At 38.6% G+C, this 15,019-nt stretch overlaps 1 protein-coding gene across 1 annotated transcript in view; it reads right to left on the minus strand.

Moving 5' to 3' along the window:
• Window positions 1-5,183, minus strand: part of LOC124721954 (katanin p60 ATPase-containing subunit A-like 1) — a 210,563-nt gene extending 205,380 nt beyond the window's left edge. Inside the window, exon 1 of the mRNA XM_047247120.1 lies at window positions 5,161-5,183. The gene's annotated coding sequence lies outside the window, so the exon portion shown is untranslated. The remainder of the gene's footprint in view (window positions 1-5,160) is intronic.
• Window positions 5,184-15,019: the final 9,836 nt, after the last annotated feature.

Consider the following 15,019-nt stretch of genomic DNA (forward strand, 5'->3'; position numbering starts at 1 on the left):
CAATAGATTTGTAAATTTGTGTTTATTTGGGGTAAGTTAACACATGAACAGAAGTTTCCACAGTAACGAAATCTGTTTCTCACATCCTAAACTTATAGTCATACGTTCAAATGACTTCTAAAGAAAGAGTACATATTTTAATATAATAGCTAGATTTACTTTGTTTCCAAATTAAAAAAAAGAATGCTGCAACACGGTCGTCTTTAATGTAAAGATTCTTCATTATACAGAATTTTTTCTTCAGTATCATTAGCATTCCCTTATACAACTTTTGAAGAGAACTCTTTACTCTCCTATCGGTAAATATCAAAATAAGACATCAATTTCTTCACATCAAAAGCTTTATTACTGCTCCCATGTGATCACTGATGGAAGTTGAGGTGCTTCAAATATTATTGAAACACTTCTCTCCCCAGGTTTCCGCACCTCAACATCTATTTCTGAAGTAAGTAAGTATTCTGAAAAGGCATTGTGTCCTGGTTTTAGGTCTTATTACATAATGCACTACTCTTGTCTTAGGCACCATAAAAGACAATTTGGCTTTCATTACATGTTTGGAGATTGATTTCATGTTGTGACTATAGCAGTCTTATCCCAAACTCTAACCTCCCTGCACTTTCCCCAATATGTCATGATATTCTGGGACAAAGTGATTGTTTCATGTTTTATTAGGCCTTTTTCAATAAGACCAAAAACCCCACCATGAGGCAAATAGCTATGCCCACTTATTGGGAAGTAAACTGAATTCCTCCAAATGTCTTTGAGCTTTTAGTGTAACTCATAAGCATTGCCATGATTGTATAATTTCTGTTTAGAATTGGAAAACATCCCAAGACTTAAGATTTTGTGCACCTCCTTTAATTAGCTATTTTGTTTAAGGGAATTAAGCGATCTCTCCTGCAGATGCAATTTCATTTGCCGCCCCCCCCCCCCCCCCCCCCCCCCAATCCCATCATGAGTCACTCTCAACCCATGTGCAGTTAACTACATTGTGTGCTTTCTTTTGTGAATACTTTAAGATTGTGCAGTTATAAAGCCAAGCTAGTCTGGAGTAAAATACTTCTCCAACAGACAGTTCAGGTACGGGCTGATTCTGCTGGCAGTTGAAACAGGCTGTCAGTGTTGTTTTGATTTTCATTTAAAATATCAGAAAATATTTTTGCCCCTATTTTGTGCAACATATAATCTGTTCTTATGTTATTTTTTAATTCCAAATCTTGAGCTGATGTACAACAAGAACTGCGCAAAAGTTGAGAAACTATCACTATGAGGATTTCCGAAGCCTAAGTTGAAATATTTGCAGAATACCTTTTCATACTTTGAAAGAGAGCAGCCCAACAAACCTTGTATAATGTGAGAACTACGGTACCCGTCATGCATTTTTTTTAAAGATTTAACTCTGTTGGAAGATACAACTGCCTAATTTTATTTCTAGAGTAATGAGATGATCTGCATTTATGCTTTAAATATATCATTCTTAATTAACTGTGTGCATTCTTTGTCTCTTTCCTGCAGCTTGTGAGCTTGTCCATCTCGATTATCCTGAGTTTGTACACTGTCCAGTTTATATATTTTGCTAATAGGCCTGAGTGTCTCCTACAGACGTTTTGTTTAGGCTATAAATAAAATCACTCTTACCTGTCAGTTTATTGACTGTTGGGGCACATACATGAATGCTTTGGCCTTCTTCTTCTCTTATATAATATGAGACTGAGGCAGATCTTTGTTTATTTGTATTGTCTTCCTTCCCCGTGTGTTGTTTGGATGAGTCCATTCATGTATTGTAGAAACAAATTATCCAGTTAAACTTTTGTCTTATATGTGTACAGGCACTCTCTAAAATGAATATGATCATTGAAACGTGAACATCTTTCTTTGCATATTGTTTCCTTTGTTGTTTCAATGTGGTTACAGTCTATATTCAGATCTTCATTTGAAGGTGCAGTCATGCTCTTCTTACTCTTTGGCATTGTCGACTCCTACTGTGTGTTCCACTTTTCATCTCCTGAATTGTTTCAGAATATTCTGAATCTTCTAACACCTTACTAATGATGATCCAACAAATGTGTTGTACAACAGCTGCTAATATTATAGTAAAAGACTGGCTGAATATGAAAGAGAAATATGCGGAACAATATGCATTTTGTCCAACAACTGCTTAGCAAACATTTGCTTTATGTTGTGGAATTGCCTGACAACAAAAGCATGGAAGTGTAAAGGCTATTAAATATAACTTTTAAATTTTATGTTCTAAGTTTCAACTGTATAGTAAAAAATAATGATTCATTGGTTTGTTTTTTTTTGGAATATTGAAAAATGGAGATGTCGAGTTTCTTGGAAATTGCTGTATTCAGGCACTTTTTACAATGGAGAACACTCAGTTTTGTCATATTTTCTATTATACACTCCTGGAAATTGAAATAAGAACACCGTGAATTCATTGTCCCAGGAAGGGGAAACTTTATTGACACATTCCTGGGGTCAGATACATCACATGATCACACTCACAGAACCACAGGCACATAGACACAGGCAACAGAGCATGCACAATGTCGGCACTAGTACAGTGTATATCCACCTTTCGCAGCAATGCAGGCTGCTATTCTCCCATGGAGACGATCGTAGAGATGCTGGATGTAGTCCTGTGGAACGGCTTGCCATGCCATTTCCACCTGGCGCCTAAGTTGGACCAGCGTTCGTGCTGGACTTGCAGGCCGCGTGAGACGACGCTTCATCCAGTCCCAAACATGCTCAATGGGGGACAGATCCGGAGATCTTGCTGGCCAGGGTAGTTGACTTACACCTTCTAGAGCACGTTGGGTGGCACGGGATACATGCGGACGTGCATTGTCCTGTTGGAACAGCAAGTTCCCTTGCCGGTCTAGGAATGGTAGAACGATGGGTTCGATGACGGTTTGGATGTACCGTGCACTATTCAGTGTCCCCTCGATGATCACCAGTGGTGTACGGCCAGTGTAGGAGATCGCTCCCCACACCATGATGCCGGGTGTTGGCCCTGTGTGCCTCGGTCGTATGCAGTCCTGATTGTGGCGCTCACCTGCACGGCGCCAAACACGCATACGACCATCATTGGCACCAAGGCAGAAGCGACTCTCATCGCTGAAGACGACACGTCTCCATTCGTCCCTCCATTCACGCCTGTCGCGACACCACTGGAGGCGGGCTGCACGATGTTGGGGCGTGAGCGGAAGACGGCCTAACGGTGTGCGGGACCGTAGCCCAGCTTCATGGAGACGGTTGCGAATGGTCCTCGCCGATACCCCAGGAGCAACAGTGTCCCTAATTTGCTGGGAAGTGGCGGTGCGGTCCCCTACGGCACTGCGCAGGATCCTACGGTCTTGGCGTGCATCCGTGCGTCGCTGCGGTCCGGTCCCAGGTCGACGGGCACGTGCACCTTCCGCCGACCACTGGCGACAACATCGATGTACTGTGGAGACCTCACGCCCCACGTGTTGAGCAATTCGGCGGTACGTCCACCCGGCCTCCCGCATGCCCACTATACGCCCTCGCTCAAAGTCCGTCAACTGCACATACGGTTCACGTCCACACTGTCGCGGCATGCTACCAGTGTTAAAGACTGCGATGGAGCTCCGTATGCCACGGCAAACTGGCTGACACTGACGGCGGCGATGCACAAATGCTGCGCAGCTAGCGCCATTCGACGGCCAACACCGCGGTTCCTGGTGTGTCCGCTGTGCCGTGCGTGTGATCATTGCTTGTACAGCCCTCTCGCAGTGTCCGGAGCAAGTATGGTGGGTCTGACACACCGGTGTCAATGTGTTCTTTTTTCCATTTCCAGGAGTGTACATTGTGCGAGGCTCATATTAAAGTACCAGAATGTTGAAAACAATGTCAAAATGGTTCTCATTGGTACTTTAACTTATTTGAGAGGGCTTCACATTGTCACAAAGTTGGATGACTTTTGCACTTTACAAGAATTCATTGTCATATTGGCATTACTGTGGTGCAATTTCTTCTTGTGTACACATTCACATTTGTGCACTACAGAGCCCAAAGGTTAGTTCCACCTGATATGGATGGTGTGTGTGTCATGTGTGTATATTCACTTGTAGTCAGACTTCCATTATTATATCTAGATACTCCCTGATTAGTGATATTTCAACCAAAATGCAAATCCTAGGGGCTGTTGAGTGTTTCGTGATTCACAGATTGAGGTTTTTAGATTTTGAATGCTATTCTGCCCAAATCAGCAGCAGTTTGTTCCAGCTGCACCACCTTTCTTGGATTCAGATCTCAGTGTGAAGTGATTTGGTGGTATTAAAACAGGTAGTTGCCATGGAAACAATCTAACTGTATTTCAGCAAGGTCCTCTCCCATATTTTATCCTGTTTTGTTATAGCGTAAGAATGTTTAATCTGCTGCAAAGTAACAGTTATTCCAGTAGAATTGAATCTACTAACAGTCTGTATCTCCCATTCAGGCATAGCAGGTTTCAAGTCGTCGTCTAGATATCCTGACTTAAGTTTTCTGTTTTTACTGTAATTCATTCAAGTGAAGTTTCAGGATCATTGCATCAATAAAACCATTGTGTATATCCTTCCTCTGTCTGGCAATTTTAATATTTCTCTGCAACTGGTCAGTGAGGTGATTAAGTAATGTGTAAATTGGATTTAATAATAAAATTTCTCCCTCTGGTTTTCTTCTTTTTGGTATAACTTGGAGTGGGAGCAAAGGGTGGTAGATGGGAGGGGGAGGAGGGGGGGGGGGGGGGGGGGAGGAAATTGGAGGCTGCCCAAATGAAATATAGTAATCAGTTGATCAGAAGCAGCACACACAGTTTTTTACTGAATGATTCCAATACAAGTATAACACAGAGAAGCACACATATAAATATTTGGCAGCTCAATTGTTCTTCATGTTACTTCATTTGAGAATATTAGTATATTTTTTAGTGGAAAGCTGAACTATTTTTAGACATCTCAAAATCAAAATTGATACCAAGTAATTTTTAAAGCAGAATTATCATACTGATTACTCATGAAAATTCTAGTTATATTGAAATAATAATAAATGTTTAGTGAGTTTTCTCTCATGCTAATTTTGTTCTAGTCTTACATAGACCAGTCAGGTGGCTGTTTACTGAAAATTATTTTTCTGCACTAGACATAACCTACTCACCTGTGGCAGGGCAAGAAAACTTATTTTCTTTGTGCATCTGACAATTCTTTGAAGTTGGTCCTCTTTTTGAATGACTGTATAAAAAAGCACCCCATTATTATTATTATTATTATTATTATTTAGAAAGACACTAAAACTAAAGAAAAATACTTATTACTTGGAATAAAATGTATTTTGTAATGCTTTTAATTCCTGCATTTTAGCTATTTAAAAAAGTTCACACTGTCTTTACCTAAACAAACTGCATGACTGTTGATTACTTTTAAAGGTGACAAGCATTGGTAAAAGGGACCAGCTTTTCAACTTTTTCATCTACATTTGAGCTTATGGTATCAAATAAAATTGACTTGTTATGTGAAGTAGGAAGGGAGAGCCTCAGCCTGCTGTCGGTCACAGTAGGTTACAGCAGACTTACAAAAAAGGAACTAAGTGTAGGTTGGTGTAAGCCAGATGGGGAGACAAAATAGGAACAGGATGACAGGTCACAGATATTGTGAAGCCAAGTGCTAGGCTTAGCCAGGTGACAGAGGATATACAGAATTTATACAAAGATTTTAGCATAGAGGGTCATATTACCGTAGTATGTATACTGAGGAACAGCTTGGCTAAGGATAGAAATTAGAGCATTAGGGGTGCCCTGGATGAAATTAGGAGCAGCAATTACACACACAAATGTGAGTCTTCTGGAGCTTCTACAGTGACATGATCAGACTTGAATTAACTCTGTTGTGCGTGTTGTAAACAGTTGAGAGGGCTGCTGCTGACTAAAATGGTATCTCTTATGAATGCAGTGCCTGTTGCTACAATTGGGAGATGAGGATGTAAAAGACATGGCCTACATATGAGTAGCGGAAGTGAAGTGGCTGAGTTTTTTGTAGAAAATGTATGGGGAGGCCACCATCAGACAATGTAAGGGAGAATATACAGAAAAACTGTTCAAGGTAAAATTTGCAGCAATATTTGAAACAGCAACCAGCATAGAATTCAATCAAATGAATGTATCACCAACTTCTCCTTTTGAAATTAAGAAAATTATACATTCACTCAAAAATAAAAACTTATTTGGATTTCATGGTATTTCCAATAGAGTACTAAAGATTTGTTCCCATATCATACATCCAGTCTTACCTGAAATATGCAATGCATGACTATTGCAAGACATTTTTCCAGAGAAACTGAAATATCCACTGCTGCCATTTTCCAAAATTTCTGAGAAGGTGTTGTATTCGAGACTAGTATCCCACCTGAGCAACAATAATATCTTCAGCAAATCACAGTTTGGATTATATAAGAGTTGCTCTTCTGAGAATCCCATTACGTGTTCACTTACCAAATTTTACAAGCATTAAATAATAAAAGAGTACCAGTTGGTATTTTCTATGATTTATCTAATGCATTTGATTGCAGAATCAATATTCTTCTACATAAAAATGGATAGCAACATATCTAACCAAAAGCATGCAAAAGTTGTACTTGGTAACCCAACTGATGTAGTTGAGGGACCTTATTCTGACTGGGGAGATATCACATATGATGGTCGCCAAGGCTCAATCTTAGGCCTGATATTGTTACTCGTGTATCTAAATGATGTTTCATGTAATATACATCAAGCAGAATCAGTTCTTTTGGCAGATGACAGTGGTATTGTTATTAATCCAAGCATACATTCAGCAAGATAAGAAGTAGTAAACAATGTTGTTGAAAGGGTCATTGACTGGTTTTCTGTGAATGGTCTCGCCCTCAATTTTAGAAGACACAACATATTCAGTTCTGCACATCTAGGGACATTATACAATGATAAGTATAACACATGCTGAGGAAACATAAATAGGGTGGAAATTCAAAATTCTTAGATGTCCATATTGATGAAAATTTAAAGTAGAAAAAGCACATTTCAGAACTCCTAAAACAAGTTACTTCAGGCACATTTAGTTAGTTAGTTAGTCTTATGTTCCATGGATCAATTGCACAGTAAATTGTGATGACATGGAATGAATAATATTGCATGCACAGCACAACTTAATTTTTAAATATGGCTATATGCTGAACAGTTGTAAACTGCTTTTTTAATTCTTTATAAACATCTACAAATGTGAGCTACTAATTCCTCCCACCACCTTTTACACATTACGGTAATAGAAATTATTCTACAGAACAAGAGAAGTTGCCAAGGATAAACTTTTTTAGTTTGTTTTCAAATTTTACTTTTCTGTCTGTCAGACATTTTGTATCACTAGGTAAGTTACCAAAAATTTTTGTTGCAGCATTGTGCACACCTTAATTTGCTAAAAACAACCTTAATGTGGAGTGATGAATGCCAATTTTCATTCTGGTATTGTAATTATGTACATATTGTTCCTTTTGAACTACAGTGGATTATTTGCAACAAATTTCATGAGATAGTAAATGTGCTGTGAACAGTTCCCAACCCTTTCGATGGATGTCTACAGGATGATAATGGGTGTGTGACACATGTTACTCTTACAGCTTGTTTTAGATCAATAAAGACTTTTTACTTAAAGATGACTTTGCCCAGAACATTATTCCATATGATATTACTGAATGAAGATATGCAGAATGTCAACTTACAGATTCGTCTCTCCGTAAGATCTGCAGAGATTCTAAGTACAAACTAAGTTGTTTTGGTGTTCCAAAATGTGCTTTTTCTTGTTTAAATTCTCATCAATATGAACATCTAAGAATTTTGAAGTTTCTACCTTTTTTATTATTACCTCACCACACGTTACACTTGTCAGTGGTGCAGTACCACTAGACCTGCAGAACTGAATATGTTATGTCTTTTTAAAATTGGGGCTGAGACCATTTGCAGAAAACCAGCCAATGATACTTTTATGAACATTGTTTACTATTTTTTCTGTTTCTGTGTGTATGCTTGGACTGCATCTGCAAAAGAACTAATTCTGCTTCTTGTCTATCAGACGGAAGATCATTTACCTATATGAGGAACACTAGTGGGCTTAAGGCTGAGCCTTGGGGAACCCCATGCATGATTTCTCCTCAGTCAGAGTAATGTACCTGGACTACATGGGTTGACTTACTAAGTAAAACTTACTGCATGTGTTTTTTCAGATATGACATTATCCATTTGTTTCTTATACCATCATCCCCATAAAACATCAGTTTATCTAAGAGAATATTGTTATTAACACAGACAAATGCCTTAGATAGGTTGCAGAAAATACCAACTGACACTGTTTTATTATTTAATGCCTGTAAAATTTGGTGAGTGACCATGTAAATGGCATTTTCATTGAAGCAGATCTTCTAAAATCCAAATTCATGTTTGCTGTGGATATTATTGTCGATTAGGTAAGATACTATTCTGGAATACACCACCTTCTCCAAAATTTTGGAAAATGGCAGCAGTGGACCAAGTCATTAACTACTGACATCTGTTCTATCACCTTTCTTACAGAGAGGTTTGTCAGTGGAATATTTCAGTTTCTTCGGAAAAGTGCCTTTCAATAGTCATGCATTACATATTTCAGATAAGATGGGGCTTATGATATGGGAACAAATCTATAGCACTCTATTGTAACGATCATCAAATCCAAATGAGTTTTTAATTTTGAGTGAATGTATAATTTTGCTAATTTCAGAAGGAGAAGTTGGTGATACATCCATTTGATAGAATTCTATGTGGGTTGCTTTTTCAAATACTGCTGTGAATTTTCCCTTGAACTGTTTGTCCCTGTACTTTCTACTGTATTTAATAAGTTAGTATTAAACATATTTTCTACCTGTGACTCATCATTTATAGTCTTTCCATTTACTTCAGTAGTGATGATGTACAATTCTGTGACTGGTTGTCCTGTCTCGTTTCACTACATTCCATATAGCCTTAACTCTGCTGTCAGAATTACCAATTTCCAACATAATGTGCATGTTCTTTGAATTTTTAATAACTTTTCTTAGTAATTTTGAGTAGTTTTTGTATTGTGCAAATATTGAATGAAATCTCTTTGTTCTTGCCAATGGATACATTTCCCTTTTCCTTTCACAAGATACTTTAATTCATCTTGTCATCCACAGTTTTTTACATGGCTGTTTAATGTTCTTTCTGGCTATGTGGAAAGCTATTTTGAAATAATTATATGACTTTATTGTGGAATGGATTAAATTTTATCTCAGCATTTGGTTCATTATAAATTACATCCCAAGTCATCTCTTGTAAATCATTCTTAAAACATTTGGTCTGGAGTCATGAATTATTCCAACTGAATGTCACTGAATATCGATGCTGTAAGGCACTATCTTATTCATCCTAACTAACTGAGCGTCGTTATCTAAAAAAGCATTTGTTAAGACGTACACAGTTATTTTCTTGCTTTAAAGAAAATATTATCAATTAAGGTCCAACTGTCTTCTGCTTCTTGTGCTGGAATGTTAGTTACTGAGATAAAATTTTAGGCTCCAAGTGAGGTTTCCAGATCATTTTTCCTTTCAGAATCCTTTAGAAAATCTACACTGAAGTCGCTGGGGACTATTAACTGCTTGCTGCTGTCTTATAGCATAGTAAGGAATCCAGATTCCTCATAAACAGTTAGAAATTTCCCAATATGGATTTATATACAGTTGCAGTCAAAAGCGAACTATTTTTCAATATTAATTCACAAGCACACACTTCTTTGTGCTGATCACCACAAAATCTTATCTCATTGTTTCTGAATTTGTGTTATGTTTTATCATACGTAACAACTCAATCTTTTCCTAAATTAATTCTGCATGAGGAACCTGATAGTGTAATGTTTTATATGTAACTTACTTACATTGTATATTTTTGGGAGAGACGAATCAGTAAGTCGACATATTTCTTTATATTTTCATTCAATAATGTCATATGGAATAACCTTCTGGGGTAACTCATCATTAAGAAAGGAAGTCTGCATTGCTAAAAAATGTGCTTTAGGAATAGTGTGTGGTGCTCACTCATGATCATCTTGTGGACATCTGTTTAAGGAGTGGCACATACTGGCTACCACTTCACCGTGTATTTATTCTCTCATACAGTTCATTATAAATAGTCCATTGCAGTTTAAAGGGAATGATATTGTACATAATTATAATACCAGAAGGAAAAATTTCCTTCATTACTACAATTTAAGGTTGTCTTCAGCACAAAAAGGTGTGTACAATGCTGCAACTAAAATATTTGATCACTTACCCAGTGATTTAAAATATCTGACTGACAGCAAAAGAAAATTTGAAAACAAAATAAGGAAGTTTCTCCTTGACAACACCTGTTCTGCAAAAAAATTTCTTTTAATGTAATGTGTAAAAGGTGGAGGGTAGGTATTACTAACTCACATCTGTAGATGTTTAAAAATGTAATAAAAAGTTTAAAAAGAGTTCAGCATGTAGTCTTATTTACAAATTAATTTGTGATGGGAATGTGAAATACCACATTCCATATCACTACAAGTTTATCATGCAAATTATCCTTGGAACATGAAACTAATGAACTTTACTTGTACTTAATTGTAATAAACCTTTCCATCAATGTGTGACAATTCGGTCGTGTAAAAAACAAAAATATCAGATTACAATATTATGAAAAGGATAGTTGCTACTCACTATATAGTGGGGATGCTGCTTCACTCTATGGTGAGTAGCAACTATCCTTTCATAATATCGTTACGTTCCATCCTGGATTTTCCATTGCTAAAACATCAAGTTAGTTTTATACATTGTTCTTTATTCTGGAACTGGAATTCCTAGCCTTGTGGAATTAAAGATACAGTATTAGATTTCCAACATACTTTTGTGCAAATATGTTAAACTTATGTCAAACAATAAATAGTAGTTCCACACAAATTTATTGGCGTTCCCCCTCGTCATCCTCAGGTGGAAAAATTGTGTGGCACCTCTGATTGGAGGTACAAGTCCATTACTAGTTCTATGTTTTAATGTCTGAAATGTCAGTGCTTCATACAAGAATTTTTCTTCTTTGTGTATAAGTCTTCTTATAGTGCATATCTGGTATTCACTACTTCCAGATTCCTCCACAAATTTTCCAGGTAACAGTTATCCTTACATTAACCTTCAACATCTTAGGTTCTTCAGGTGTCTGTAATATTTATAACAAATTACCTACTACAAACAAGCCCTTCATGTTGCATAATTTTATTTTGTCCTTACTGATTGTGGCTTCTACTCATCTGCAGGTATTTTTATTACTAGATTACAACTCTCTCTCTCTCTCTCTCTCTCTCTCTCTCTCCTTCCCTCTCCCTCTCTCCCCCTCTCCCCCTCTCCAACCCTCTCCCCCACTCTCTCTCTCTCTCTCTCTCTCTCTCTCTCTCTCTCTCTCTCTCTCCCCCCTCTCCCCCCTCTCCCCCCTCTCCCTCCCCTCCCCACCCCTCTCTCTCTCTCTCCCCCCCCCTCTCCCCCACTCTCACTCCCCCCCCCCCCTCTCTCTCTCTCTCTCTCTCTCTCTCTCTCTCAGCACTTCATGCAACAAATTGTCAACAAAATTTCTCTCATAGTCGATGATCAAATGAAACATACGTGTTGAAGATGATACAGAAATGTGAGCTGCTCATGTAGTATCCTCTATTCAGTACTGAGAAAGGTATTTACATATTGCAGAAACATCTCATGTGGTGATATTTGGACCTTCTTCAGTGTTATGTAGAATGTGTCCATCATGATCAGACAGTATGAGTGAATATTGGTCTACCTCAAACCATCATTTGTGTGTGCTACTTATCCTGTCTCAGTTACATCATGATAAACAGCAGAAAAGGTTAGATGACTCTGCTGTATTCTGGTTGGAAATGCAACCAAATTGCCTCATGCCCATTACCAGTTACAACTGAAAAGATTTGCTACTAATGGGTCAAGGAAATTTTTCAGTTTTCTGTAATAGCACCGTACCTCTTGAGTAAAGTAAGCTGTATCTTTAGAGACACTGTGTTGTTACAGTCAGTCCCATGGATTGTACCGTTCCTGTAGATTTGGTAGCTCTGCTGTACTTCATTTTGATATAGACATGGTATGCAAAACTTACAGACAAAAATAACTATCACATGATATGTCACTGCCACATAGTATAGCTCGATGAAATTTGGACCCTGCACACACCTTGTATCAGAGTTGTGTTACAGCTGTGGCTGTGAAAAATAAAAGTAATGGATTATGTTCACAAATTCACTGTATTTATTCAAAATTTTCTCATCCTTTATCAATACATGCTGACATTGTTTTAAAAGTGTTTTGAAATGGTCATTGTAGTCCTTTTCTGGAACTGCATGTAGTACAGCAGTACAATTATCTGGAGCTTCCATAAATGTGTTGTAGTATTGTCCTCTCAACTTCAATTTGGGGAATATCAAGAAGTTGGCTGGGGTCAAATCCAGCAAATATGGTGGGTGATCCAGGACTGTGATCCATTTGCTGGCCAAAAAATCATAGGCAGTCTTTGCTTTGTGGGTTGGCGTGTTGTCATGGAAGAGTGAGCAGGAACCTGGCTCTCTCTATTCGGGTCAAATACAGCGTGTTCAAAAGAAAGTGTTGAATATAAACTTGGGTCTGGAAATCCGTACTTTCCAAGGTAAACACATGTTTAAAGGAAGGGCTTGCATGATGCGTGGTTACGGATGTTAGCACAGTCATTGCATTGGCGCTCTGTCAAATGTGTCTGCCTGGTATTATGATATCTTACTCACAGTGTTCTACCTACAATTAGGTGGTCAAAGTCAGTTGTGTGGTTTGAGTTATATTGTAGCCTACATTAGTTTTCATTGTGTTTTTGAGCCGTGTTGTACAGTACTGTCAACTCTGGGAACGTATCATGGTCTTTTTACCTTCTTCCAGATGTGGATTCAGTCATATGTTTACTGTTATTACTCTGTCTGTATGTACAAATGGTTTAGTAGATTTACATTTCCTCTCTTCCATTACTTGTTAGCAATGGAAGCCTACTACTGGGCAAGTGAGATGGTGCATATGCTATTCTGCTATGGTCTAGCAAATGGACATAGTCTGTGAGCCCACACTGAAAAATATTCACAGTGCAGAGTGCCCTCTGATAAGCTGTTTGGTAGACTTTTCAGCATCTGAGGGACACACATACCCCTGCACCTTGGAAGACTGGCAGTGGAAGGCCCCGCACAGTCTGCACATCTGACATGGAGGAGTGTGTGTTACCTTTGGTGGAAGAAACATCTGGGAGCTATGTGCGATGATCAGCAGCAGCAGAAAGTGTGTGCCATTCTCTTATCTGGCAGGTGGTTCATGATCAATTGCTGTACGTGTATCATCTAAAGCGTGTTCAGCCCTAAGGCCACAGGATCATCATGGCAGATGGCGGTTCTGTCAATGACTGTTGCAGAAGTGTGGTGCAGACCACTGTTAACATCCAAGATTTTATTTACTGACGAGGCATGGTTGTCAGGAGATGGTGTTGTGAATTTCCACAACCAGCATGTTGAGAGGCCAGACAAATGTGTGATTCCTGAAGAGGGGCAGCAGCCTTTTCAGTAGTTGCAGGGGCAACAGTCTGGATGATTGACTGGTCTGGCCTTGTAACACTAACCAAAACAGCCTTGCTGTGCTGGTACTGCGAACGGCTGAAAGCAAGGGGAAACTACAGCCGTAATTTTTCCCGAGGGCATGCAGCTTTACTGTATGGTTAAATGATGATGGCATCCTCATGGGTAAAATATTCCGGAGGTAAAATAGTCCCCCATTCGGTTCTCCGGGTGGGGACTACGCAGGAGGATGTCATTATCAGGAGAAAGAAAACTGGCGTTCTACAGATCGAAGTGTGGAATGTCATATCCCTTAATCGGGCAGGTAGGTTAGAAAATTTAAAAAGGGAAATGGATAGGTTAAAGTTAGATATAGTGGGAATTAGTGAAGTTTGGTGGCAGGAGGAACAAGACTTTTGGCCAGGTGAATACAGGACTATAAATACGAAATCAAATAGGGGTAAAGCAGGAGTAGGTTTAATAATGAATTAAAAAAAAAAATAGGAGTGCGGGTAAGCTACTACAAACAGCATAGTGAATGCATTATTGTGGCCAAGATAGACATGAAGCCCACGCCTGCCACAGTAGTACAAGTTTATATGCCAACTAGCTCTGCAGATGACAAAGAAATTGAAGAAATGTATGATGAAACAAAAGAAATTATTCAGATAGTGAAGGGAGACGAAAACTTAATAGTCATGGGTGACTGGAATTCGGTAATAGGAAAAGGGAGAGAAGGAAACGTAGTAGTTGAATATGGATTGGGGGGGAAGAAATGAAAGAGGAACCTGCCTGGTAGAATTTTGCACAGAGCACAACTTAATCATAGCTAACACATGGTTCAAGAATCATAAAAGAAGGCTGTATACACGGAAGAACCCTGGAGACACTAAAAGGTATCAGACAGATTATATAATGGTAAGACAGAGATTTAGGAACCAGGTTTTAAATTGTAAGACATTTCCAGGGGCAGATGTGGACTCTGACCACAATCTATTGGTTATGAACTGTAGATTAAAACTGAAGAAACTGCAAAAAGGTGGGAATTTAAGGAGATGAGACCTGGATAAACTGAAAGAACCAGAGGTTGTACAGAGTTTCAAGGAGAGCATAAGGAACAATTGACAGGAATGGGGGAAAGAAATACAGTAGAAGAAGAATGGGTAGCTTTGAGGGATCAAGTAGTGAAGGCAGCAAACGATAAAGTAGGTAAAAAGACGAGGGTTGCCAGAAATCCTTGGGTAACAGAGGAGATAATGAATTTAATTGATGAAAGGAGAAAATACAAAAATGCAGTAAATGAAGCAGGCAAAAAAGAATACAAACGTCTCAAAAATGAGATCGACAGGAAGTGCAAAACGGCTAAG

This window comes from Schistocerca piceifrons, chromosome X (genome assembly GCF_021461385.2).
Source record: "Schistocerca piceifrons isolate TAMUIC-IGC-003096 chromosome X, iqSchPice1.1, whole genome shotgun sequence".
Taxonomy (NCBI): domain Eukaryota; kingdom Metazoa; phylum Arthropoda; class Insecta; order Orthoptera; family Acrididae; genus Schistocerca; species Schistocerca piceifrons.